Source organism: Passer domesticus, chromosome 11, assembly GCF_036417665.1.
Source record: "Passer domesticus isolate bPasDom1 chromosome 11, bPasDom1.hap1, whole genome shotgun sequence".
NCBI lineage: Eukaryota > Metazoa > Chordata > Aves > Passeriformes > Passeridae > Passer > Passer domesticus.
The window spans coordinates 10,006,491-10,034,297 of NC_087484.1; the positions used below are offsets into that span (position 1 = coordinate 10,006,491).

The 27,807-nt window shown below is 44.3% G+C and overlaps 1 protein-coding gene across 16 annotated transcripts in view; it reads left to right on the plus strand.

Annotated features, from left to right (window-relative positions):
- The window catches only part of LPP (LIM domain containing preferred translocation partner in lipoma), a 331,648-nt gene that overhangs the window by 74,657 nt on the left and 229,184 nt on the right, over positions 1-27,807 (plus strand). For 10 of the 16 annotated variants that reach the window (XM_064385623.1, XM_064385626.1, XM_064385629.1 and 7 more), the window contains one exon: positions 17,665-17,729. The exons of 2 other annotated variants lie outside the window; for them this stretch is intronic. The gene's annotated coding sequence lies outside the window, so the exon portion shown is untranslated. Of the gene's footprint in view, positions 1-9,546; positions 9,626-17,664; positions 17,730-19,551; positions 19,604-23,481; positions 23,684-27,807 lie in introns of those variants that run through there. 4 more of the 16 variants (XM_064385638.1, XM_064385630.1, XM_064385632.1 and 1 more) reach the window with 3 other exon arrangements.

A 27,807-nucleotide genomic window follows, 5' to 3' on the forward strand; every position in this document is an offset into this window, starting at 1 on the left:
CCTTGGGATTCCTTATATTTACTTTCTAGGGAACTAAAATTCAAAGCAGCTTTTATGGCTGTCATGACAATACCATCAGTTTCAAAAGAGGTGGCTAAATGTGCATTGACCTTTAACTAATAGGCCATATCCTATTTTCTGTGTGTTTCCAATTAGGAGAAGTATGCTGCAAATTTTTGAAAGAAATCGTTAAAAGAGAAAAGTTACTTAACTGTAAGACTTCTGCTTTTTTCCCCAAATAAAAATAGTGAATTCCTGTCTTAGTGCAGAAGGTTTCATACGACGACTATTATAAGCTGGAAATCAAGATTTAATAATAGCACGTACCATCTGCCACCAGTGGTGGAAGAACAAGAATGAACCCTTCACTGCTGTGAGCACTTTTAATTTGCAGCTTGGGGTGAGGTCGCAGGACTTCACATCCGTCCGTGGAGGAGAGGATGGGATTCTTGGTTACCACTGCTGATTCTCTTCCTGAGCTGTTGGGATTTTAACACTGCAAATTGCAAGTGCAACATCGTGCTCTTGCTTGGTGTGGTATTGAGCCTTCAGACTAAAATAAAGGATGGTGCTGACTATGTCAGGCTTGACCCAGCTCTTTCTGAAGCCAGCCAGTTGTTACCAGTAAAAGCTGGAGCAGCTCTGTGGGAAGCCTGAGATGAGTTTTTTCATGTGTTTTGATGGTGGTGGGAGGTGATGGGCACATCTGGCTGAGACAAAGATGGGACTCTCCCTATGCTGCTTCTTAGAGACCACATCCCTCCTCCTTATTTTCCTGGGTGTACATTGCAAAATAATTTGATATCTTTGTTCCTAAAACTTGGGCTCATTTTCATGAGCCATGATGGATCTTTTGCTACCTTAGAAAAAGAAGAGCATATTTTTCCACTTTTTAAAACGTACTTTGCCAAATAGGTATTTTTGTCAAATTGCAGTTTCCTCCAAAACATAATTCTTTATATAGAAAATGGGATTCCACCTCTCCTAGACCTTTGCTAACAGCTGTTCTGCTAGCTAAATGTCACTGAATTAAAAAGAAACAAAAATAAGAATGTGATGGCTTTGGATAGATTTTAGTTGGCTGTTTTAGTCCTAGGTAGAAGTAATCCTGCTCTCTTCTGAATGTGGGGATATTCTGAGGATTACTGCCCTGCTATTTTACCCTGCAGAGCACTGACAGTGCCGTATTTCTGGAAGGCTGGGATATGTGTGTAACATGTACATGGCTTTTGCCAGCCCAGAGAAGTGCTGGGACAGCCCTGTGGACACTTGAGAGCTGAGTGTGCTGCTGGTTTTGGCAACTCAGCCTTTAGAGCTGACCTATAACAAAGTTGATGCAATGGGATAGTTTCAGGTTGGGGTGTGTAGGAAAAGGGGACCCGTGCCAGCCTTTTGAAGGTTGCTTTGATTTGTTGCTGGGCACAGTGAGGACTCCTGGGGTATTATCTGAGGATTAAGTGCAACATTAAACATTGGAGCTCGCTTGTCAAAGAAAGGGCAGGTTATCAAAATATGATTTATAACCAACAGTTTACTACTAGCTACAGTAATTAATATGGAACATGATGGGGCCCATCATTAATGTGCTTTGTTGTCTCAGCTTGCATGACTGCTGCTGGCAAGGCCGGCTTCTGAGGCTAATGAGGGACAGGGAAGAAAGAAATCTGTGCTGCTGTTAGCTGATGGTAATATCTCTCCAGGTCACACACTGTGCCGTGCATTGCATCTGATCACAAATCTCAGCCAGACATACCTGTCCAATAAAGCTGCTTTCCCAAATTCTTGCTTAGAGAGACAAGAATTACTGTTTGTGCCAAGGTCACTCAGAACCAGTGATAAACTCTGTTAGTGTTCGATGGGGAGACGGTGCACAAGCTGGTCTGGAGGATGAGGAGAAATCTTGTCAGTGGTCCAAATCCTACTCAGGTTGTTGATGAGGGAAGGCAGTTAATCTCCAGTGGTGGTGATTCGTGAACTTGTCCGAGGGAGGAGGAAAACAGAAGAGGCTTTTCCAACATTTTCTCATGGCCAAGTGCCCAGGTGAGGGCAATGACTGGTACTGTTCTGCTGATGGGAATCTGTTGGCGAGGAGCTTGTGGTTGGTTTGAGATGGGTCCCACTTCCTGATAGCCCATCTCGAGCTGCCTGAGAGCCGTGTGACTTCAGCAGAAGTTTTATTATCACGCTAGTTTCCAGAGAGATGTTTGGATACATTCCCAGCACTGGGTTTAGCTGTAGCAGCAGCTTGAGCTCCTTTCTGGTGTTTTAGTGAAGGGTAGGGCAGCTGATGGCTCTCCTGAGGTGTGTCAAGAGTTCATGTTAAAATAAACAAAGCTGTTCCCATGGTCTGTTTGCTGTGTCAAGTCCGGGTTTACCTGTATTCCAAAGACAGATCCCACAATGTCATCCAAATGTGAGAAATACCTGAGGCTGGAGGGATGCAGGATGCAGTCAGGTCTCCTGTGTGAAGACAGAGCAGGAGAAAAACCAAGTGCCTTTGAAATGTGGTGTGCTTGAGCTCCATGGTCACCATGATCAATTGTGACCATGATTTAGAATGTTTTTGGCTTATTCACCCTTACTTTAAACATTTTGGCTGAACAGCACTTTCTGACCTGCAGCTGCCCACAGTGACAACACCTAGCTTGGGCCACTTTTACAGCAGAGTGTGTTGCACCTTAGTTTTATTGAGCATTGCCCAAATAGTTAAGAAGGATGTCCTAAAGAGTCTTGTGATAGTCCAGACTTAGCTGCTGGTATTTCCCAAGAGCATCAGGGCTGTCTGCAGGGAGACTTAAAAGTTTCAACAGTTCTGCTTCAGCTAGAACCAGGTGAGCAGTAGCCTTGTGGTCCTCTCTGTTCATCTTTTCCAAACATGTCTTTTTTGGCATGTTTGGTGATCTAATCAGATAAATTTATTTCATGTTAAGATAACATGAAAAATAGTACATTTGCCAGTTTCATTTCCATGGCCTTGGTTAAAGTGGTTTCTGCTGTGTGCATTTAGTCATCCCTGTTGCTGACTGTAAAGGGTTGGAGGGATGTGTCTTGTGGGGGATTATATACACCCGTCCTGTCCTTTTTTATAGATCTCAGCACTTGACCTCCTTATTTATCCCATAAAGGAGTCTCTTGAAAATTGACTAATCCCACTGGGATTTATGCAGTCTGGCTGAAAGCCAAGCCCTCCCTGGGTGGGTGCAAGATGCATCAAGGAGTTTGAATGTTTGTGTCCTGTCTTGCTTGAATTAATCTAAGTCGAGGCAGCTGGGTGACTGGGTAGTGCAGTGTAATGCCATCATTATTAAATTAATGCCAGATAGGGCATGATGATTTTATGACCATTAACAATATTTGTATGCAAACTACGAGGCTGGTCCAGGGAGATGCAGAATGAGGCATCACTGAGAAGTGGAGACTCTTTAGTGTGTGATTTAATATGTTCACACTACACAGCTGACCAGATCAACACAGGGTTTAAAACATTGCTGCTGGTGGTTTACTTTGCTTCTTCAGAAATATTCAGTATTCTAGTTGGTTTTAGATTTCTGTTGTTGAATTGATGTTTGTGGTGTAGCAGCAGGAGAATTTTCTCTTTAGGACCTTCAGAATATTTGACAAAGATGCATTTCTTTGAGAGCCACAGGGAGAGCACAGTCAAAGATTGTGGAGCAAAGCACATGGCCAGAAACAACTATCTGGAAATTAACATTTCTGGCTAAAATGTCAGTGCTCTTGTCTGTTGTGGAGAGGGCCAAAATGCTATAAATGGCTTAGTTTGGTTTGATGCTAGAGACAGTAGATTACCCATCCCCAGTAATTGCAGTGTCCTTCCCATTTGGAGGGTTCTTCAGAAAATTTTGCTAGAATTATATTTGTGCTTTGCAGAGGTAGGAACAAATTTTAAATATTTTGAAATCTTTCAAAAATAGTAGCAATCTAATCACAACAAATAGCACAATAGTGATGTATACACAGTGGTTCAAGTGTTGCTTAATAATCTTTACCCACTGCATGTGGTGTCTTGGGCCTGTCACATGAATTTCAGTGGAATTCCAGTTGCTTTTCCAAGCAGAAGAATATTCCTTTTGCCTAAAGCAAGGCTTGTGTTTGCTGCCTCGTGTGTGTATAGATAGACACATGCACAGGTAGACTTTGTAGTGATGTCTTGGGTGGTTTCATGCTGTATTAACGAGGAGTGTGTTGTCAGCAGGTTTTCCAGTATTTGTTAAAGGTTTGCATGGGTAATAAAATCTTGTTGGGAAAATTGATCTAATTTTGAGATTGAGAGGTGTGAGAATAAAAGATCCTTTACTGTAAATTGTAGGTAGGTAACAACAGAAACTCGAATATTAGAAGAAACTGGGTATCGCACAAACCACACACTTTCACATCACTAAAACAAGAGCTGTGCTCACACAGAAACATGAACCTCTTTGCAAACCGCAGAAAGTAAAAGGGAGCTCTCCTGTTTCATTATTGATCTAATTGCTCTTTTCTTGATATGAGAAACAATATGAAATGCTCTTGAATATTCCAGTACGCACAGAAGCAGACCATTACTTTTGGAAACTTTTAAAGGCATAGCACATAGTGGTAAATAGCGAGGTCATTTATTTCTGAGAGTCACAACTGCCTACCTGATGTCACCTAATTGTTCTACTGGAACTGAATATGTTATAGCTTTGATGAGAACTTTCCACTCGGGGAGTGGTATTAAATGGAGGGAGCCCAGCCCATATTTTCATGTGATTAAATCAGTTTTGGAAGATCTGTTGGTGCAATCCTTTTAAGTAAGTCCTGTTTTAAGAAAAGGTCCTCTTTTTGGAGTACCTCAGTGTTGGAGTGCTTTAAAGCTCCCTTCTCACCCAAACTGCCCTGCAGTTCTTCGTGGTTGTTGCCTTTATCTGTAATCTCTTTCCTTTGGTTTACAATCCCATTTAAGACCAAGTTTCCTGATTAACCTGAAAGTTTGGGCCTGCGGGACTTGTGCAAAATGTGTGTGGTTAAAACCTCGCCGTGTTTGCGTGTGAGAGCAAACATGCATAGGAATGAGGTTCCTGGATTGATCCAGTGGAATCTGGACGTGTTTCAAAGCTGTGAGAGTCTGACAGAGAGCCGTGCTTTTCTGGGGGGAGCTGTGAAGGTGAGCGTCAGCCCGCGCTCACCTCCGTGTTTTACAACACTCCTCCATTTACGATCTCCACCAGCCCTGCTGCTCCGCCTGCTCCTGCCAGCAGTCTCACCTCCTCCTCTCCTGCCAGGCGGAGCAGATTCTGGAGGCTGCTGGCTGCAGGCAGTGCCAGCTCCCTGACAGAGCCCTTCTCGAGGCTGTGGCAGAGCTGACACAAGGGGATCCTTGGTTCTCCTGGGGTTTTGGAAGTGGCTTTCTCCAGTGGCACTGGACACCCTTTCTTTCCCTTGTTTCAGTAACTTCTCTCTTGCTCAGTTTCTACAAGTTTTCAAAAGCACCTGTATCACCAAATTTGGGATTCTCATAGAATGGTTTGGGTTTGAAGGAACCTTAAAGACCATCTTCCAGCCCTTCCCTGGGCAGGGCCACTTTCCTCTAGACCAGATTGTGCTTTAGACCTGCCCCATCCAACCTGGACCCTCAAATAGAACTGCACAGTGGCTGCTTGCTTTTTTTTTTTCCTTGTAGTGGGTAGTTCATCTGAAATACCCAGTGGTGAGAAAGATACACAATACAACCTTTAATAGAAGATTTTTGAAGCAGTTTAATTCATTTTGAGAACTACTTTTTACTTCCTAAAATCTCCAGCACTTCAAAATGGTCTTGAGATTTGCAGAAAAGATCACTTCCAGCAGTAGCTAATAATAAAAGGTGGGGAGGAAGAGTGACTTCTCTTAATAGCTTGTTCTTAAGACATCTCAATGACTCGTTTGATGAATCAGTGATGATTTTTTTTTACCTGAATCTCCTGGCAATTCCCTTTACCTATATGACATGTTAAGCTCATTATAATTTTCCTTTCTTGTTTATTGAGTTGTAGATTTATTTCCCCTCCCCAACAAAACTGAAATTAATTAGGTCTGCTTAAATCAAGATGAGGACAAGTCTCCCAGCTGGCAAGAATATGATTGTATGGTTGGAGAGGTGTCACTGCTACAGAGAAAAATGGCTTGGTAGTAGTTTTTCAAATTGCTTTTCAAATCCATGCTCATTTTAGGGGCATTTTCCCTTGAATTGTCATGCAGTCCCAGGGTACTGAAGACATACTCAAACAAGCCTATCCAAAAGTCAGCCTCTCAGAAATCTTAGGAACTATCTGGCTTTGGGTCTCTGCTCCTGAGCCAGTAGAAGAGGAAGCAGGCTTTTGGTTTAGGCAGATCTGGCCAAAACCAGATTTGTTTGCGTTTGTGCACCGAGTTTTGTTTTGTTTTCTTTCTGGAATAGTGACTGTATATATAATGTAATGTGGGAAAAGATTAAGTAAACACCTTTCAGAAAAGCTTTAACAGACATTTGGCAGAAAAGTAAGAAAAAGATGATTTTTTTCATTGTTTCCTCAGAGCTCAGCAAGCCATTCTTTTGAGTCAAGGTGAATTGTTGATGTATTTGCAGGACTAAATAGCCGTTTCTAAGGTGCAGATAAATAGTCTGCAAGCTTCCAGATGCTGCCAGGAAGAGAAGTAAACATTTAGCTTTGGAAATATGCATATCACTTGCTCAGATCCCCTGCCCTTGAAGGATTTCTCTTCTTGTTTGTTGATGTTTAATAGCACGAGAAAGGCCTCAGTTTGGAGCAGTTCTCTGTTGGCCAGCTCTGTGGCTGTCAGTGAGGTGAGCCACAGTCCCTGCAGGTGGATGGGAAGAGCCAAGGAGCAAAGGAGAGAGGGTGAAATTGGAGTTTCTGACAGTGTTTCAGTACAGCTGAAGTGCAAGACTGACATTCCTTAGCAGTGGTGAATGGTAATGCTATGCTTCCAGCCTGTTCCTGAGAGTGTTGGATATTTCTCTGCCTGCTGGAGGGCAGCTGGGGAGAGGAGAAGCATTTTACCTTAACTTCATCTGAGCTGAACCAGGGGGAGGAAATCCTGACCCTTCAGCTTTGTGGGATGATAAGAAATTAATTTGTAATCCCCAGGCAGGTTCAGAAATTTTAAACATCTACCTAGCTGCTGTTTTCTTGCTTTTGAATCAGAAGTTGGAAAATACCAGCATACATGAGTTGGATTTCCATCTTTATACATCCAGTCACTTTGTTTTTAAGTACAGCATCTTGTGCATGTTCAGGTGCTTGCCCCACATGGTGGCACACTGAATTGTAAAAATTGAAATTAAACCCAGCTTCCACTTCCCAGAAGAATGGTGCAGTTCCCACTGAAGATCATGCTGTCCTGAACTCTCTCACAGTTCCTGCTTGATGACATTCTTCCCCCCATCATGAATTAAAGCGTGGTGCTGAGTGCCCATTCAGAAACAGCCATGCTTCAGTGGCAGATGAAATTATTCCTGGCTCTATGAGTTTGTAAAACACTTTGGGATCTTCCAGAATGGAACGTGTTGTTGTTTGTTTGTCTGAGGCAGTATTTTCACCATGTTTTATTTCAATTGCTCCTGTTATATGTGTTGATTTTCATTATATCTTCAGATAAGCCTCACATGAAATGGGCTTCTGTTTTGTTTTCTCACCAGAGGAGTGATTCATATTCAAATTGAAATGTTGTATTGCTCTAAGCCAACCTTCTCCCCATGCGCTAATGGGAGAAGAGGGAGAAACAGGCATGGACCAAGCAGGATTATTTTTCTCCTACTGCATTTAGAAACTTTCCAAATGGCTTTTCAGGAGGACACGTGGACTTGCCTTGCATGGGAGAATCCTGGTCTTGTATGTTTTAAGAATCTCAAATGAGCTTGTTTCTCCTCAGTTGTCTCTTTAGGCTGCAGACCCATATGCTACTAGCATTGTTATCCAAAAGAAACAAAAAAGATAATTTATGATCCCTTTTGAGGTGATTTTTTTTTTGATGGTCCTATATTTTCTCTTTATTCATAACACTAATTTTAAGAAAGTTACTGGAACTAGTCTTAGGGCAGTGACTCCACAGGCACCTTCTGCAGCATGGCCAAGGCCACCAGCTTGTGGTCTCTGCTCCTGCCTGATGCTTTCTCCAAGGGAGCTGGTTGCCATCTACAGGAGAGGAAAACTGCACAGTGTAGCAGATGTTCCTGTTCTGGTTAGAACTGGATGTCCCAGTACAAACTTCCTCAAGAAGTTTTTCCACGGTACTCAAAAATGGAGAGAAGAGATGCTGAGATTCCAGCTGGGGTCCCGTGTGTATTTATGGTTGTGTTGCCCTGTCGCCTGCAGCTCAAAGTGAATGTCATTGTAGATCTCGTGGAGCCTGGTGCCGGTTCAATAAGCACCCAGACTGAGATAACAGTGTATTTAATGGAAATCCATAAAATATAGGTGAATATTCTCACCTTAGCTAAAGTGACCTAGCTGAGCATACTCAAGAGGATATTTACTGTGTTTTAAACTTAAAACACAGCTCAGTCTATCTCTTCTTGGTCTTTCCAATAGGGTTGGGCAGGTGAAATGATCCTTCTCCATTCACCCTTTTCATTTTCACAGTTTGTGAAACTGTTTGAACATCGTTAAGGTGCTCTCAGGTTTTGACATAAATGAGGAGACATTGAAACTTTTTTAAAATAGCACCTGAGGAGCTGCTAAGCCTTGGAGGATCTGCTGCCTTGAATGAAATCCTGGTGACCACGTTCTGTGTGCTGCTGTGACAGTTCAGTTACACCAACAGGCTGGGGGCATTGCAAGGGTCAAAAATGTTTTGCACTTTTGTTGGTGTAAAATAAGAACTTATGAGAGAGTTTTTCCAAGGAGGAAAAAAGAGAAGAAGCTGTGACAGATCTTCATAGCTGATGGTAGGTTCATTCACCACAGGAGAGCTGGTGAGACAAAAGTGACACCTTGGTTACGCATCGCCTAAACACTTTCTGACTTAAGAGCATTTGAGCTGGAATCACTTGCAATTAGCATGGGCTTGGCAGAAACTGGCACTGCTGCTGTTTGTGCAGAAACTGCTTGCACAGCCCAGTTGTGCCAGGGGAAAAACTGCTGTTAGCAATTAGCACAGGGGTAGTCTTGAGGTGGTGTCTGTGCTGGGGCTGCTCGTAGAGCAGCTGATGTCCCTAATAGCACAGCAGCAACTCTACAACCAGCAGCACATATGTCTGTCACCCATACCCAGTCTGTCATGCAAACATTATGTTCTTTAACCTATTTGTCATCATTGCCACACATTTTTTAGGCAGCTATTGGTGTCTGGGAGCTTTTAACTGCATTGCTTGCGAGAACCTCGGCATGCACATGGTCCAGGGAGGTGTGACCATGGCTCTGCTCTTCACAGTCTGCTTTGAGGCAGTTTCCTCAGCTGGCTGTGGTCAGGCTGAGGCGGAGTGCAACCTGTTGTAGGCTCAAATGACCCAGCTGGGAACAATTGCCCAATTGACACAATAAATTATATCTGAGTCTGTTAAATTGAGTAAATAATGAGGACCACAGGGCACCTGCTGATCCCCATAACCTGTGCTGCTAGAGGCTGGGCATTCTCCTGCCTGCCTGATGGAGCCTTGGAGCTTGTGAGTGGGTGGCGTGGGAACTGGGGACAACTGAGGATTCGTACAGGGATGCAGAGTTGCTCCTTGGGGCAGAACAAGAAATATGTGATTCTTGGCCCTAGAATGAAGAAAGCAAGACGCTTTGGACTTGTTGCAACCTGTACAGTCTGTGAATGTTTTCTTCTTGTCAGATGCTGCTGTCACACAAGTTATTTTCTTGCCAAAGGGCAGGGAATGAACTAGCAAAGGGGGAGAGAGGGCTGCGTGTTACAGAAATCAGTGCACTAAATGTGCAGTTCTTTACTTTCTGCTTTTGCAGTGTTTATTTACCTATAGGATTTGGTGGGGGCAGAAGGGATGGTGGTGGAGGACGTTCATCTGTCTCATCCAGGAGAAGGCGTGTGTTCAGATGAGAAAGCATTATGCATACAATGCCTGAAATCAGCCCTTAAAATAGCACACTCCACATCTTAGTAATGTATTGAATATATCTGGATAAGAAACAGTCTGATTGAAGTATTGAGCTTATTGTAGTGTGTCTGCTGTGACTCATCAGGAAATTGAAAGTCTTGGGACAAAACTCGCCCCCCTTTTTGGGAGAGACGGGAATTAGTCGTAGATGGGAGGTAATTAATTGTTCTGTGATTGCCGTAAATAGGTACTGAACAACAAGCTTGTACTGAAATATTTATATCCTAAGCCCTGTCTTGTGAGCGCAGCTATCCAGAGTCTCCATCAGACAGAGACAGTGAAAAAGAAAGTTCTTTGGAATGAGCAGCACTTCCACCTACATGCGTTTAAGCGAGACTGGTTGGAGGTGAGCTGGTAGGCTGCATGCTGTAATAAGCCATTTACTAGGATAATGGCTGTAGGCTACAAATGCTGTTTCTGCTTAGTCTGTCTGTTCAATGCAAACATTAAAAAAGAAAAAGCTCTCTCCCTCAGTAAAGTCTGTAATACTCTTAATCCCCAGTGTACTCCATGAATATTAACCCAGCCAGTGTCATAATACCCCATGGAGGCAGATGATGCATGTGCAGCCTTTCTCATCTACTGGGGAAACTGAGGCTCTGGGAAGGACTTTAGCATTGTGGTTTTGGACTGGGACAAAATCCTGGGCAACAGCCTGGCTTGATGGTGAGTAGGCACCTGCTGGCTGGCCCTTGGTGGGAGCATGGGAATTACGATTTTCAGGGTCTAATCCCATAAATTTAGGGTTTCATTTGGAGAGATTTGCTGCCTGCTGTTGCAGGCAGTGCTGCCCTGCTTGTGGAGTCACAGAGGGTGCATTGGCACAGCTGGAAGAAGTGGATTGTGAGGGTAAGGGTATGTGCAGGAATATCTCTGTAATTTACTGCGTAGCTGTAGCCATTATGTGTCTGTCTGACTGCAGGATATTGCTGGGAATCCAGATGTTGAGAAACGAAGCAAGAGAATCAAGATGATCAAATACCTGTTTAAAAAAACAGTGCCCAAGGAAAAGGAGCTTGATGGCTTTGTGTTTGTCTGCAGTGAAGTCATGGCAACAGAGAACTCATTTAGCAAAATTAACTGTTTCTCTATCTTACAAAAAAAAAAAATCAAATTAAAACGATGCAAGGGAACATCCTTTTATCTAAAGCAAATGAGTCCATTTGTGCCAAAGCAAAGGAGTCATCCTGGGGAGTTTGCTCCAGAGAGCACATATTTTATTGGTACAGAATGTAACAGTTGTCCCAAAGCCATAACTGTAAAAGCATGGTGCCTTAGGCGAGCACTTACAGTAACAGGAAAACCAAACTTAGGTTTCCGCACCTGCATGGTGTTGAAATACAAGCATGATTTTAAGCTTTTGGTTGTTTGGGATTTCAGCTCAGTTAAGATCTGGATGCAGCTTTCAGGACTATAATCTCTTTGAAGCTCCTTATGGGTAGTGCTTAGTTTTGAAAGTATCTGAGGACAAAATGCTGATGCTGCATTGGCTTGGGTGCACCCAAATACTTGTAAAAAAACAGTTGTCTCTAGGTCCCTTTGACTTACATTAGACCATAGGCTTCTTTGTGCCCAAGACTCGTTTTAATCTCCTAATTTAAGTGCTATTTGAAATAATTCTCACACAAGCCCCAGAGATGACTCTTCTGTGCTACTTCTGTTTTGACATTAACTGCCCACCTTCAGGCACAGACCACTCTGTGAAGCAGCACAAGAGGTGAACCACACACTGACTGTATTGGTAGGCATGAAAGTTCATTTTACATCACTGAGAATCTCATATTTGGAATTCAGAAATTGTTCATCTTGGTAATGAGCAGGGGCAAGCTCCAGGGAAAATATCACGAACTCAGATGTGTTGCTTGAGGCGCCTGGAAAGTGGCGTTTCTCTTAAGCAGTGTTTTCCAACCAGATTTTACTTTGTGGTTCTCTGGGAGATGGTTTTAGGCAACACCTTATGGTTTCCCTGAAGGTGTCTGACAGCAGAGAAGCAGAGTTTTTATCTGTATGAAGGAGTGCAACAGTTTGGGGGAGATTTTAAGGATGATTCAACTTTGAGATGGCTTCTGTCAAAAATGTTGGGTAAGCTTCAGACTAATTGGAAACTTCCCCTTTCGTTGAAATCACAGAATCCCAGAATATTTCGATTTGGAAAGGACCCATAAGGTTCATTGAGTCCAAATCTTAAGTCAGTGCTCACCATATGAATGTAAATTGTTTTCCATTGGTTCTCATACCTGGATGACACTGATGCCTTTCTCCTGCAGCTTTAACTTTGGTTTAATGAAAGAAAAGTGAATACTGAATGTATGGAAGGAGTTCTGATCAGTGTAGGAAAATCACAATCATTGTATATCTAGGTAGATCACTCAGATGTTATTTTGAAGGTGATCCATGTCAAAAGTAAATGTTTAAGGGTTCTTTTTGGAAAGCATCCCTTTCAGGAGGGACTTCATGTGAACAGTGGAGCTCCTCACACTGCTGGATCACACTTATCAGGCAGGTTGCACAGGCTGGCTGGGGGCTGTTGACACTTCCCAACTCAGCCTCAGGCTGGTGTATTTGCAGTAGTGGCCTGTTTCTTTCCACTTGTTTTCTCATCCCCAAGCCATAGTCCTTGGTTTAGCTGTTAACAGTGTGGGAGCAGAAGATCCAGGCTGAAGCAGCCTCCTGGCACAGCCATTCTTGTGGGCTTGGGTATTGCCATCAGGAGAGGGGAGTGCAAGGGGGTGAGGGTGGGAGGGCAAAGCCCAGGTTTGCACATCAGATGTTGTCAGAGGCTTTTAAGGAGTAGCAACTCACATATCAGGCTTTCTCCGGCGAGGGATGAGATCCCCAAACCAGAATGTTCACAAGTGAGGCAGCCCCAGCCCTTTGGGTTGTCCCAACACGCTTGGGGAGGATAAGCACAGAGGAAAAGCCTGAGGAACTGCTGCCAAACGACTGGGAAGATGCAGCCCACGGTGTCTGTTGTGTCTGAGATCTCTGTAAAGTCTCTCGCATCTTTCCTCAAGTTTAGTTTTCCAGTGGAGGCTGTTGCAGTAATGAGAATGTCTCCCATCTGCTGCTCACATGGCTTGGCACATTTAGCCAGAATATATATATTTTTATTATGGGGTTAGCCAGTGGTAACCATGACAATTAGACTTATCACGCAGCAGTTTTTTTTCCCTCCTTGAGTCAGTTTGAAATGCTGACAATTAAATGGATACAGTACACTTTAGAGATCCATCAGTCTCTTTGTTGTCTTGACAACCAGAGTATATTTAGAAATGTAACAAGTACATGGAGTTCAATTGCACTTTTGCTAAAACATAGTTTTGTAGCTTGAGAATTTAATCTGTTGTTTGTAGATCCAGGTGCTTATTTGAGCTATGCCTTTCTCTTTGGTCTCTCTGGGAAGCTCCAACATTGGCTGGTGGAAGGAAGGTCCTTGTCAAGCAGGGAGCAAACCTGCCCACTGTGTGTGGCAGGGGCTTGGGTGAGGGGCTGGCAGCCACTTCCTGTGTCCTTGTAGCTATTGATTTGTAGTGCAAGAGGAGCATGTGTGGTTGTCCCAGATGTTTGCCTCTGCAGATCCAGCTCAGCAGACAGGGCTGGGGAGCCGTGAGCAGCATGTCCAAACAGCCTCTCCAAGATGAGCTGCTGTCAGGGTTCAGTGGCGCTTTGGTAGAGGAGGTACAGTGGTACAGTGTCATGCTGCATGACACTGGCAGACTGTGATGGCTCTCCTGCCCCTGAGCTACCCAAGCTTTGGTTGCAACTCTTGCCATGGAAGCAATAGCAAGGACTGTTTCTCCATATAATTTCTTCTGTTTTGTCTTTGATTTGATGGAGGCGTGTTTCTTGGATTTTAGCAAAATACTACTACTAAATTTTTTTTTTATTCCTTCCAGTTTGACTGGCAAAATTGAGTTCATCCTCTCCCTGCTGAGCTGGAATAGCAGTGTGTGGGCTAGCTGTCTGGAGCTATGGATTTTTAAGGCTGCATCTAGGACTGGAAGAGAAGGAGGGAATGACGATGGAGTGCACTTTGTGAAGCTCTAAATAAGCCTGTCTCCCAGCCCCCCTGTGCACACAGTGATGGTGGGTGTGCGTGGAGTGTCTGTGTTACTCCTTGCCCTTTCCCTTTTGAGCCAGGAGAGAGCTGTGGTCAGTGCAGGCACCTGTGTGGGTGTGACAGCTGTACCTGCAAGTGTGGTGACGTGCCAGCCCAGAGGAGCATCTGAGATGTGTGGCCTTCATCTGCTGCCACCCTACAGCCCAAAGGCTGTGAGACAGGGGCTGGCACCACAATGTCCTTGTTGCTCTCTTGTCACAGGACCTGGCAGTGCCATTGCCTTGCCTGGCACACTGGCTTCAGATCTGACTCTGGACATGTGTGGATCAGAGTACTTCCCTGGCCTGAGTGATAAATGAATAAATGAAAGTCAGATGAGGAAATGGCTCAAATGTTCCCCGTTGCCTCTCTACCTGGCTGACCCAGAGTTGTCCTGGTCAGGGCTGTCCCTTTAGAAGGCTCACAGGCTGAGATGATGCTAAAAGGGACTTCTTTGTTGTGAGGTGTTGATGACCTTTCATAATTGGCACCTGAATGCCATGGCAGGGATGGGATGCTTGTGTATTTTCTGTAAAACATGAAGCAAGACTCCTCCATTTCCCCCTGTCTTAGGCTGGGCTGTTAATTGATTCCTGGCAATATAATTTGGTCAGGAGAAGTGAAAAAAGACCCCAAACAAAACAGAATTCTCCTTTATCAGCAAGTCTGTGGCAAAGCAGCAATCTGAACAGGAGATTGGTTACAGCAGGTGGAGTGGCCTGGTTCATTTGGTGAGATGGTTTAAAGAAGACAATGTTGTGCCCGTGGCATGGGTGTAGTGGTGTTCATCCCTGGGCAGAGATCCGTAAAACTGGTCAGGAGTGCTGCTCTGCTCCTGGGGAGCACAGCCAGCACAGGTTTGCCACTGGGATGGTTTATTACCAGGAGGTGAGGAAGGCTCCAGGGAGTGGTGTCCGCCCTGAGGTCAGCTGTTAGGGACAGTGACAGCCACCAAAATGTATCTGTATTTCCTTGGCTGATATCTTGTCTGTGCACTACACCCAAAATATTAATGAGGCGCAGAAGGAGGACAGAATTCCATGATTTTTCTTCCTTCTTCCCTGTGTTTCTTTTTCATTCATTAGCTGTCAAATAATGTGGTTGATTTCTCAGTGTACATGCGCAGCTCAGTTTAGGTTTTGTATTTTCTTTCTTCTCTCCATTTCACCAATTTCCCAATGAAAATCCCAAACCATAGTTACTATATTTCCACTCCAGCTCTGTTTGTGGACTGTTAACATGCTTTGTTCCAGTGTTTAATAGCTGATGGGGTTTATTCTTAAAATATAACCACCAAAACCTAACAATCCTAATGACTATTCAAGAGTGCTTTAAACAAGTTATCCCAATCCATCTGACAAGGATAATGGCCTTCTATTAGAAGATACTTAGCTGGAGGTTGGATGAGCTGTAATGTTTATGGGTCTGCAGATCTGTAACCAGACAAACTCAGAATGACTCTTGGATTTCAGTGGAGCTGTATTTGTTTATTACAGCTGAGGCTTAGGCAGTACTTTAGATGCAAATTGCAACCTCTGTGAAGTTAAGTGGGGTTTTGATTTAATTTCTGGAAGCAGTAATGTCCGCAGAGAAGCGAAGAGCTGGGACCCACACAGCCTGAAGTCTGTAACTTTGGGTTGCTCCCTTTCACTTACTGTCAAGATCAGATTCCCTTGGCTGGGGCTACTGATTAAAATGCAGCTTCTCTTAAGCATCTCCTAGAGGCAGGCAAGAGAGGGTGGAAGTGCAGCCTATGCAGATTATGTATCTCTCTCCGCATTTTGCAGAAGATGCCAGTGCTTGGGTGGTTCTCTCTGACTTGTGGTTGGGCTGTTGACCTGGAGCTTGTGCTCTCAGCTCCAAAAATGCAAAGGCTCTGTGCTGAGTTATCTGGCTCTGATGGACAGAGAGCTGGGATCTCCTTTCCCCCAGCTTACCCGTGTCCATGCAGCACTCAGGAGACATGGACCACTGCTCATCACCCCCACTGTGTGTGGCATAAGTGATTCACCATGCATTCATTTCTGGTCACATAAGGGCCATCACTTTAAAGCAGGCTTGAGACATAGGTTAGTGTTAGCTATTTGAAGTCTGAAGTCTGAAAGCAACATCAAACAGGGAGCAGAAAATGTATCATGCACAGAAAAATCTCTGGGATTTGCTTCTCCCTTTAAAAAATAATAGTAATAAATTCCAAACTGTTTGCATATGCTGTCTCCTCTGTGGTCAGGACACCTGTCTGCCTCTTTGCTGATACTTGATACAGGCTTACAGCGCTTGCAAAAATGTTAACGTGAATTTTTTGTCATGGCAAATATGAAAAGAATATCCAGTGTCTGTGTGGGCAGGTTCTCAGCAAATTTTTCTCTGCTTTTTGCACTTCGGTGAGGATCTGAAGCAACTGCTGAAATTCTGCTGCCCTTCCTTCACCACACACCAGGAAGGCAAAGCTGCTGCCCTGCCAGACCTGGTTCTCCTGAACAAGTCAGCTGATGGTGGGGCTAATGAGTTTTAGCCTGGCTTCATTAAAAAGTAATATATGCAACTGGCTAGAAGTGGATCTCCTTCTCTTTAATGACTTTTGATCCTGGGCTGATTTCAGGAAAATAGGGGTGAGGATACAGTTAGGAGGAGCTGGGGGTCACCTGGTGTCACCAGGAGCATGGTGGGCTGGGAGACCAGGGGTGTGCTGAGGTGGACCTTTTGCTAGTCATCACTTGTACTTTTTAAACTTGCTAGTTGCTTCTCCAGGACTGAGATTAAAGGAAATAGAAAACATCAGAGTAAGCTCAGATATCAATAAGCTGGAAGTATTAAAGACTGCTGGTTGAAGGAAGCTTGTGGTAACTTGAAAAAACTGTGTTTTCTCTTTAATTGGGTGTCTTTGGAGGCACCCAGAAAGGAAACCAGGGCCAAAGGTGGAGGTAGGGTTTGGGCTGTCTCACCCTGACTCTTTTCTCACAATGGCTGTGTGTTTAATGCTTCCCATCTCTGCTCTGGTGCTCCTTGATGCTCACATGGCCAAGCCAGTGCTGTGGGAGTGACTCAGGCTTGGCCTTGAGCAGTGGCTGAGGCTTGGGAAGAAGGGGCCCTTTAAGCATGAGAGGCAGAAGGGCGTCTGGTCAGGCTTTGAAAGAGACTTTGTTACCTGCAGCCCTTACGTCAGTGCCTTTCACCAGCTCTGCAGTGATTTAAAACAAGTAGCTTCTCTTCCAAATAAACCTCAGCTACCCCAACACTTGCTCAGATGTAATCTGTGCTGCCAGTGAGTGAAAAACCCCTATATGGGTCAACACAGGGACAGACTGACACATGACTTGTGTCAGAGGGGAGGAAAAAAGGCTATGGTCTGCTCTGTACGGGAGGGCAGCTGGCCTTACATGCCCTTTTGGGGCTGTTTTCTTGGCGAGGCATTACAGCCAGCTTGATTTACTTTCTGCTTTTACGGTGAGCAAAACATTGATTCTGACCTTTCTGTTTGCACCCACAGAGGTCCCTTGGAAGAGCCTGTCTGTACGTCTGACTGGGTGCCTGACAGGGCTGCCTTGCTTCCAGGTGAGGAATGGATCAGCTCCCAGGGCTTTTGCCAGCTGCTGAGTTTAGGGACAGTGGGAAGACCTCAGCACCATGTTTGGTCCTTCAGCAGCTGATGGGCATTTCTCCAAAGCCTGGGGTGGTGGGATGCCAGCCTGCCCAGGAGGCTTGAGGTGGTTTTACTGTTTCTGGGTCCAAGTTTGGAATTAGCGAACATGCAGGCCCTCCTGCAGACTGGGAGTGTTGCATGGGAGCAATTGCTTGGTCCTGTGGGTCGTGTTGCTTTCACTTCGTTTTTGAACAAAGCTTTCCTGCTTGTGAACCTGAACTCATTCCCCATCCATGACGTGGCTTTCTGCAGGCTGTGGATGTTCTCTGCAGCTGGTGATGGAGGGTTGGCTTTATTGTTAGCTGAATCTGTGTTTCAGTGGACAAATAGAAATTAATGTGAGGAGCAAATGAATTCATTCTTCAGAATTGCCACTTCTGTCATATTCACTGGAGATATTTAGCTGTGACTTGAGGATCACCACGATGAACCACCCCAAAATATTGTAGGAGTCCCTTGCTGGATTATGTGTAGGACACAAACTGTCCTTTGTGCCCATCCCATGATAGAATGGTGTGATTGCAGGAAGGGTAAGATTGCAGGGCAGGACCAGTGTCAGGGCAGTGGGTCTGTCCTCAAGCCTCTCTCAGCTGTGCCACCCCAGGAGACAGAAGGGTGCTGGAGGTGCTGCAAAGTCATGGCAATGGGGGAAGAAAGCAGCTTGTGCAGCCCTGCTGAGAAGAGGAGAATGAGTGACCAACTCCCCTGGTGGTTGTGACCAATGGAGCTTCTTTGTTTGCTGTGATGTTACCTGACTTTAGGAGCACGAGATGGTCCCAAATCAGGAACAGTGAATGTTCACTCTGTTGTGTCAGTGAATTTAATTGTGCTCTCATTCTTCTCTTTTGATACACAATGTATGTCCCTACTTTCTGCCTTTATCCTCTTCTTGAGTCTAATTTTTGTGCTTTTTTGGTGTTTTTTTTTTTTTTTTTTTTTTGTGGGTAAATTATGTCTAGGTAGAGATGAGATTTTAGTATCCTGTTTACTGCAAACAGTTGGGGCCATTAATAAATGTTGACAGACAAAGACAGACCAGGGATTAATAAGTAGAGGACAGGAGATTAATAGCAAGAGCACAGAATCTAGTTCAAGGCCTGATCTTCCCAGTTGCTGGGCTATGGAAGATTAATGGTAGCTCTTCTGCTAGCTTCTCACTCTTTCTGTGGTAACTTTCTTGGCTAGGTTTAATAAACCATCCCAGTGGGCTGCTATAAATATGAAATCTAGGAAGGAGCCCATTGTTAAATTAACTTAAGATGTCCTTATGTTAACTAAATGAGACAGTATTAGTTTTGCTTTCTAGTCAGCACTTGAGCAACAACATCAATGCATTTGTGAGTGGTGAAGTCAGATTTTCAAGTGCTTACAACTCCTCTCAAGACAAAAACATATCACAAAATATGTTTTGTGAAGCAAGCTGTGTCTGACAAATTGGTTTTTTACTCTGTGTCCTGTGCAAGAGATTGATTTCTCTTCTCTTGACTGGGTTTTCAGCTTCATTTCTGTGAAAAATTGGGCTCTTGACCTGTTGCATCTGGTCTCCCATTAGGTTTAGTGTGAGATTAGATCATTGCAAGAAAACACTAGCTTTGCAAAGAGCATTCCTGGTTAAATTTGTGGGAGAACCATAGAACATGGGACTGCATCACAGAAAGTTTTATTGTGATAGAAGGCTGTGTGCTATTCAGGGTATCCTGTACAGAAAGTCAACTTCAAACTCTTTCTTTTCAGGCTGTAACTGTTGATTTAAGCACTCCTAATGTCTTTTGACCTCTGCCCTCAGGTATTTTCCACAGTCTCTGCAAAGATGATCCCCAGCCCTTGGTGCATAAGGTTATAGTGATATATAGGTGTGTGCATGGCCGTGTTGGGAAGGAAGCAGCTGTGTCCCTGTAACAATGAGCATGATGCAGCTGGGACTGACATCAGAACTGCATGCAGCAATAGCTGAATTTCTTTTCTGGGGAAGAAAGCCTATGCACTGCTTTGGTGGCCCTGTAACAAAGCTTTTCCCCTCTTGTCTGCTCTTGCATGCAGTGCCCTTGGCTTTTCAGAAGTTAATTGATTTGTCTATATTATGAGTCTCTCTTTAATTTTATTTGTGTAAAGAAGAACACACGCTAATCTTTCTCCAGAGAAATGTTTTGCCTTGCTCCTCTTTGAACGTTGGCCCTGGGTCTGCTGTCTCTTAATGAGTCTTTAACTACACAGCTATGGTTCCCACATGCTCCAGCCTTGACACACACATACTTGTACACCCACGTGCCTGCTCCCAGCTGGACCGAGCCTGCCCGCTCCCCTCGCTGTGGGCTTTGTGTGCAAGGCAGCACTTCCCTGGGAAGCCCTGCGTGTGACAGGGGGCTTTATACCTACACAGAGAGATAGACTAAGCCTCACATGAGCTGTCTTGGGAGTTGGAAGGGCTGTAACCTCTTTACCAGCCTGTCCTCCCACCCTCTGGCTTGTTTAAAGTGCATCTCCAGGAGCGCACAGTGGATTCCTGTGGGCTGCGCTGCCTGCGGCGAGGACCCGAGCGCCCGATGCTGAATTACTGTCTGGAATGCCACTGGCTGCCAGATCCTTGATAGCTTGTTTTTAATGAAGATTCCTCCTGTAATTCCTAGAATATCTTGCAGTGCAGAAAAAATGAGCGGTGTGTGTATTTTGCTGTGGGCTGAATTTTTTCCTGCTCTTCACAGTTCCCTCCATGAACAGAGAGGAGGAGGAGAAGGAGGGGGAAGCAGCTGACTGCTTTTTTTTGTTGTTGTTTTTGTTTTTCTACTTGACTTCTGTGAAATGTGTGGCGATCAATCGCTCGCGACTAACAAAATGTTTTTGTTTCTCTTAGCAAAAGCATATGGGAACTGCAGGAAAAGCATATGGGCGTTTTTAGGAAAACATATTGGTGAATGGACAAATTATAGCGGTGCCAATATGTTTTGGATGTCTGGCTAGACCACTACTACTGCCACACTTGCTGGCATGCAGACACATCCAGAAGATTTCCAGCATGTGAGGGGTGTGTAGCTGCTCCTGGGGAGTGGCAGGCTGGGCTGGATGAAGCCCCTGCTGAAGCGGTGCTGTGATCCATCTTTGGGGTGTGTGACAGCCTCATCATGTCCTGGGCTAAGCTCTGGGCTCATGGTTATGGCAGCATATCCATTCTGTCAGGAGATGGAGCCCAGAGGTCCACTTGCAGCTGGCTGCAAGCAATGATAATGGTAACCATTTTCCTTTCCAAAGCACTGGACTGCAGTCCTCATAACACCTGAGCTTCTTGCAAACAGCTAGGCAGCCTCTGGTTTTCCTCTGCTGCTCTAGCAAGGTCTTTGTCTGTTATTTTTGATTTCTCCATCGAGTGGTTTGCTTTTCAGGAAATGCAGAACATTGGTAGTATTGTTTCTGGTCCCAGTTCTGTTTGCCCTGCTACTGGTGATCCAGAGAAAGGGGTCCATAATCAGGGAGCTGTAAGGAGATTAAATTGTCTAGGCTGGTGGGCTCTGGTGGCTCGCAGCATCCCTGCTGTGGACCCCTGTCCATGATGTCCTGGATGGGTAGCTCCGATGGGACAGCCCTTCCTGCCCACCCCAGCAGTGAGGGAGCGCTGCCTCTGTCTAGGATGGGCATGGCTGGGCTGCAGAAGGGGGCCAAACACATGGCTGAAGACTGGGGGGATAAGCAAGGTGCACATCTGGGCAGTCATTTGGATGTTGCAGGGTTCATCTGGGTTATGAACTGGTACTCAGATATTCTGAGTGGTGATTTGGCACCTTTTAGTGCTCTCCCTCTTTGCCAGCTTCAGGATGATTTGCTAGTGAGTAATTTTACATTATTTAATGTAGCCACTTTCCTTATAGCTCTTTTGTTCTGTGAAACAATTCCTTATTTTATTATGCAAACAGTACATTAAGATCCTTGTGGGCCTAAGTTCCCAACAGTGCTTGAGATGACAGCAGAGAAGTAGGTTATTTCAGAAATCATGATTCTCTCCTCTAGAAGCTTTCTTGGAGTTCTGCTTTAACTGCCTTTGATATTATACGTGCTTAAAAAAAAAGGGCTAAAAAAAATTCAGTACTTCCTAAATGTTATAGAGCTCAAAAAATACACTGTATGCCTTGTCACAATATTTAATACAGAGTGCTATTTACAGTAATGAATCAAAATGTCAGTTTTTAAAATATGAACTGTCAAAGTGTTCCTACTTCGCAGAAAACTTTGATATGACAGTTTGTTAATCATATGACTATTACATCAAATGTGTCTAAGAGTACTTTTGCTCGACAAAGTCTTTTTTTATTCTTTTCCCCTCCCTTTTCCCTGTTAATTCTGGCAGGGTTGTTTGACTGAATGCACTCTGATTAGAGGTCAGAAGAATCCAGAGCTGAATGCTTTTGTTTATGGACAGAAGGGATGTGTCAGTGCCTGTGTTCTTGCTGGTCATGGTCACCTAATCTTAGGTACAGCCTGGTTTGGATCATGTCTCCCTTGTGAGCATGGTGGGGTGGTGCTGATGCCTCTGGGGTAACTGCATTTGGGCAGCTGGGCTAAAACTGTCTTTTGAGTAATAAAAAGCCGGCTTGTACTGTAGCATTTTTAATCCCTGCAGCTCTAGCATGAAAGCACAAGTAAAATAAAGATCTCGAGGCTGCCTGTGCATCCTCTATGAGCTGAAGGACTGGTGGGGCAGGGCAGGGCTGGTGCTGCTTCTTGAGCAGCAGGCAGGGGCCTGGGGATGCCAAGGTCTTCTCCCCAGTGTCTTTGATTTTTCTGGACCCAGGTCAAGGAGTGACCTGGGCTCTGATTTCCCTTCCATTAATTTAGACCAGAATGCTTTGCTTTTTTTTATTCTTTTGTTTGCTTATCTGCAAAATGGGAGTAATTAATTGATATTAGTTAACTCACAAGTCTCCTTAAAGCCGATTAGTCAAACAACTGCACTTCTGGTGAAGACAAGGGAGAGCTTATGTAGATAAAGGTGCTTTAGAAAACAGCCTCTGGAAGGAGCAGAGGGCTCAGCATGCTAATGTGAGGACTGGAGGCCAGAGAGGAGTCCCAGGTGGAGCAGAGTCATGTACCTCTGCCCAGAATGTCTTTGTGCCTCATTGCCTAAGGCTTCAGATGGATTCTTACTGCTTGTTAAAACTCTCAGTTACCACTGCGTAGGTCTTACAAGTGCAATATTTCTGAGTTGGAGTTGGCCCAGCACAGCTATGGGAATAGGAGGAGTCTAAAAAGGCAAAAGCTGTGTGTCAGCAGTCCAGAAAAGAGGAGTGTAGGCAGTGCAAGACAGTAAATCTTGGAATCAAAAAATCATGGAAAGTTTTGGGTTGGAAGGGAACTTTGAAGACCCTTTAGTTTGAATTCCCCTGTGATGGGCAGGGACACCTTCCACTAGGTCACGTTGTTCCAAGCCCTGTCCAACCTGGTCTTGAACACTTCCAGGAATGGTGCATCCATAGATTCGCTGGGCAATTCATTCTGGTATCTTACTGTAAAAAAAAAAATTTTTTTTTTTTTTTTTTTTTTTTTTTTATCAGGCCAAATCAGATGGTTTTGATTGTGGGTGTTTCTGGGGGCCTGATTGACTTGGAATTTCAGCTGGGCATGTCTGTTAAATAAAAACCTCAGCACCTGCACTAATGTTGCTAAAGAGGTGATAAGGAGTTGTTTTCAGGGGTGTGGTCACATATTTAAGTGCCCTTTTGAGCAGCACATGGGTGAGCTCTGGGGTGTGGAAGGCCCAGATAAAGCTGCTGCACACCTCTGAAGCCTGATGTGCTGAGGCCCACTGGGTCTCACCTCTGGAAGGAGATTGGGAAGCTGAGGGCAGTGCTGTAGCATTTGTATCCTGCTGATAGAGGAGGTGAGGAAAAAACAGAGGGGAAGGAGGTGCTGGTGAGTGAGGTGGTGACAGCAGGAGAGGCTTTGCTGGTGGTGGTGCCTGGTGTGGACCCCCAGGAAGCCTGAGAGAAGCTGTTGGGTGAACCAGTCCCCAAAGGGCTCCTACACAAACGCAGGGGTGCAGAGGGGCTGCCAGCAGCAAGGGCTGCTGGCAAGCCATGTGTGAATGCATCCCTTTTCAAACCATGTCTTTGTCACCTCCATCGGGCCACTGCTGCTGCGTTTCCTCATCCCACAGAGGAGCGTTGATTATTACTCAATTTTCATTTCAGACAAACCACATTTTTAGTGCGACGATTTTTCTTTTATTATCGTTAGTGGAATGGGTGGAAAAGGAGCTTTAACAGATGTATGATTAGCAGGGCATGAAATTAAAAATGTTTGTGTACAAGGAAAAGGTTGTTTACTAGCAAATTCCTCATTTGAAAATGAAGTGATACTAAGACTGGCAGTACAATTCTGCAGCAGCCCCCCAGTCCTTTTCTGTCCCTCCCTCAGCAGCTGCAAAATAACAATATTTTTAATGCTACTTTTTAAAAAAAATAATAACACAATTGAAAAAGTCAGTACCTGCCTTTGGAGGCAGATTATTTAAAGAGGTTTTTCTTGTGCTCTGGCACTGATGGAGTCAATTCAAGAAAATATTTTGACTGATGTTTAAGCCACACTGATTAGGCCGAATTGAATATTTTATATCAAAATTCATTTGTGTGGAAAATAAGGTTCTGATTGAATAATTCTGAGTGTGGGCATGTACCTGGGTGAATAGTACGTCTTGCCAAAATGTTGAAAAATTCATATTTGGAGTTGCTGCTGCTGCAGCATATGCAGAGAGGTGCAGATTAGTATGTAGTACTCAGTTCTTCCCCCATTTTGTGGGTCAGCCTTGTAGTGGTTTTGCACAGGAATGGTTTCAGGCTCTGGTAGAAAGCCATCAGCTCTTAGATTTTTGTCTTAGAAGTGTGGGGGTTTATCCCCGCAGAAAATATCTGTCCTTTTTCCCCCCCGCCTCCATGATAATGAAATTTATAGTTTGAGAAAATGATCTTTCTTCTTAGGAGCTTTACCTGTGATGTACAATTTTCAAGTACAGCTGATCTTCCTTGATTTTTTTAAAAATTGTCACAGAATTGTCGAATATGCTGAGTTGGAAGGGTGGATTAGGATCATCAGGTCTAAGTCCTGGCCCTGCACAGGACACCCCAAGAATCACACCACGTGCCTGAGAGTGAATATTAAAAGAATGAGGTTAAGATGTGTGCATCAGAAACGCTTCATTTGTGTTACTCTGCTGAGATAAGCCCAGTCCTGCCTAGGACTGAACATTTCCCAGGTGCTTTCAATTCTCACCTGTCTCATTCATTGTCCCCTAAAACCTTTGTGGCCAAGGTCAAGGCTGACACTGGTTGAAGCCTGTTGGGCTGCTTGTTTGTGAAGTTTCACCTGGGTGAGTGTCTGCAGGATCCAGACCTGCGGCATCTTCGTGATGGATTCTGCCCACTGGGCCTGGATGGCACTGAGCAGAAAATAGGAAGAGGGCTAAGAGATTGTTCCTGCACTCTGGGAACAATTGAGACAGAAAATTGCTTCCAGGATTTCTTCACTTTTCCACAGAGAATAATCAGCCTGTGTGATTCTCTGCCACAGGAAATACTGCCTGAATCTGTTACTTAAAGACAGCAAGCAAAGTTCAGATAGCAGCCTGAATACCAAAGGTGCTGCAGAGCAGGGACTGTCCCTTACTCAGAGTTTTTTTTTTTTGGTGTAATGTCATTTTTTTGCTGTTTATGTCATGGGATATCACAGTGGTGCAACCAGTAGGACTGATAATTGAATAATGGCTTAGATAGCCAGCATGTTCTGGGTGCAAATTTAGACTTTGGTGCCCTAAACAAGAGAACAGATTTGTTTGCTGAGCTTGTAAAGGGGGTTTTGCTTAGCCTGTCGCTTGGATTCTACACCTGAGATTGTGGGGGAGCTTAGCAATTCCAGGGAGGTGATGGATGTCTGGTAATTTCAGTTCTTCTCTTGCCTTGTTTTAATCTTTGCTTCATTGATGTCAGCAAATCACTACTTCTGCACCTTTATTTGTTAATATGGAGGATGGGGCAGCACTTGAGCTCCTTGCTGGGGTTTGTGTTATGTTTCTAATAAGGCCTTTCAACCATGTGTTTTATTCCAACTTTTAGGGGAAATTATTTATATTTTTTGTGTGAGAGTAGTTGTGGCCAAATCACTGCATGAGCATTATACCTGCTGGGCTCCAAAATTTGATTCCTAAATTTCCATTAGTGGGTCATACTGGGCCAAAAGATATTGAACTGCTAGAACAGAAAGGAATAAAACAGAATGGAGTTGGTGTTTGGTTATGGGCTCTGGATGCCATTGTTCCTGACTGTTCATCTGGGTAATGTTTGCTTTTGTGTAGTATTTGTCTCTGTCTGTGCTTCTGTGCACATGGGGAAAAGGAGGACAAATATCACTGGGGTGGATTAGCATTAAAAAATAGTTAACTGATCAAAGCCATAAAGCTTGTCCAAGTGAATTCTTCAGAGAAATAGTTTTGAATTTCCCAAGCAGCCGCAGGCCATAAAAGCGAAGCACTATCATTCAGAGATGCAAAAAATCCCTTTCTGATGGAGTGTTGGACCTATTTGTTCCCTTTTAGGAGGGAATTCAAAATGTTTTCTTAATTTTCTTCTGAACAGCTCACTGCTATCCATCATGAGCCTTTGCCAGCTCTGCTCCCCCTCAGTTTTAACCCTCCACTGAGGTCTCTACATCCATATTTAAAATTTGGGATGCCTTTTGTGCACTTTGCTCTTACAGACCACACCTTGTCTCTGAGCTCAGAATGTTGTAAAAGAGGGGCTAAATGTTGTTCTCAGTGCCTTGGTGGAGGCGGGATGCAGATGGAGAGTGATGCCTGGAAAGATTTTCCACAATTCCTGAAGGGAAGCCTGGGAGCCCTGTTCTGGTGTCATGTTCTTCTCTTGTTACTGGTGCTGCCCCAGCAGGACCACCAGCCCCACCAGGTCTGCAGAGCAGGTGGGACAAAGCTAGAGGGAATTTCCTTTCTTTCACAGGGAGGAAAGTTGTTTGACTGCTCAAAGTTATTGTAGTCTCATACTGAAGGTTAAGCAACCAGCCTCTGGGAATTGGGCACATAAATTTGCTTTATACTTATGAAAGTCTCTTTCACAGTGTTTTGCTTTTTTGCTTCTGCTTAAGATGTAGAAAAGAATGAAGTGCTGGTGTATGGTCCATACACAGGGTATTTGGATGGCACAGTCATTAACAGGAATGAAATTATACCGTGGTGTTTCAGAACTTGCCAAGAAAAAAAGAAAGGAAAAACTCTCAGAAGACAAAATGCTTTGTAGCTGGAAGTGCGTGTTGCCCTGCAAGGTCTCAGCTGTCCTTTTCAGTCCCAGTCTTCTATTATTGAAAATATTTTTCGGCCTAATACCTACTAGCTTTTTAATACTGCTTAATTGTTTGAATGACCCCCCCCCCAAAAAAAAAAAAGAAAAAAAAAAAGAAAGCCACACATTTTTCTGCTTTTGGAAATGTTCAGCTTTAGGGCCCCCAGGGAGGGTGTTAATGGCTGTGTCCTGGCTGCCTTTGAGGCAGAGAATTTCAGTTTTACTTTCCTTCTGAAATTTGGAGTTTCATTCTCCAGAAAACCAAATTTTAATATAACCACATTTATAGTGTGTGTGTATGTATAAAATTATTATCTTTAACCTGGAGTCCTAAGTATATTCTGGTAGAAGCTGAGGTCATCTTTGTGACAGGTGGGCAGTGTGTGGAGAGCAAAGGTGTGTCTGAGGGACTGGATTGCAGTTTGGAGAGGGATTAGATGTTTGCACAAGTGTGGACATGGCATTCATGTGTGCCAATAACCCACATCCTTGGTATCTGTGGTATAGTTGAGATGATTTACCCACATAGCAGGGCCATTTGCTGGGGTGAATTCATCAGTGTTGTGCTCCTGAAGCAGTAGAGATGCATCCATAAACAGGATAGTGCAAAGTAAAAGGGAAGCTCATCCGTCTCCTCCAAGATTGTGATTTGGCCTCTGGT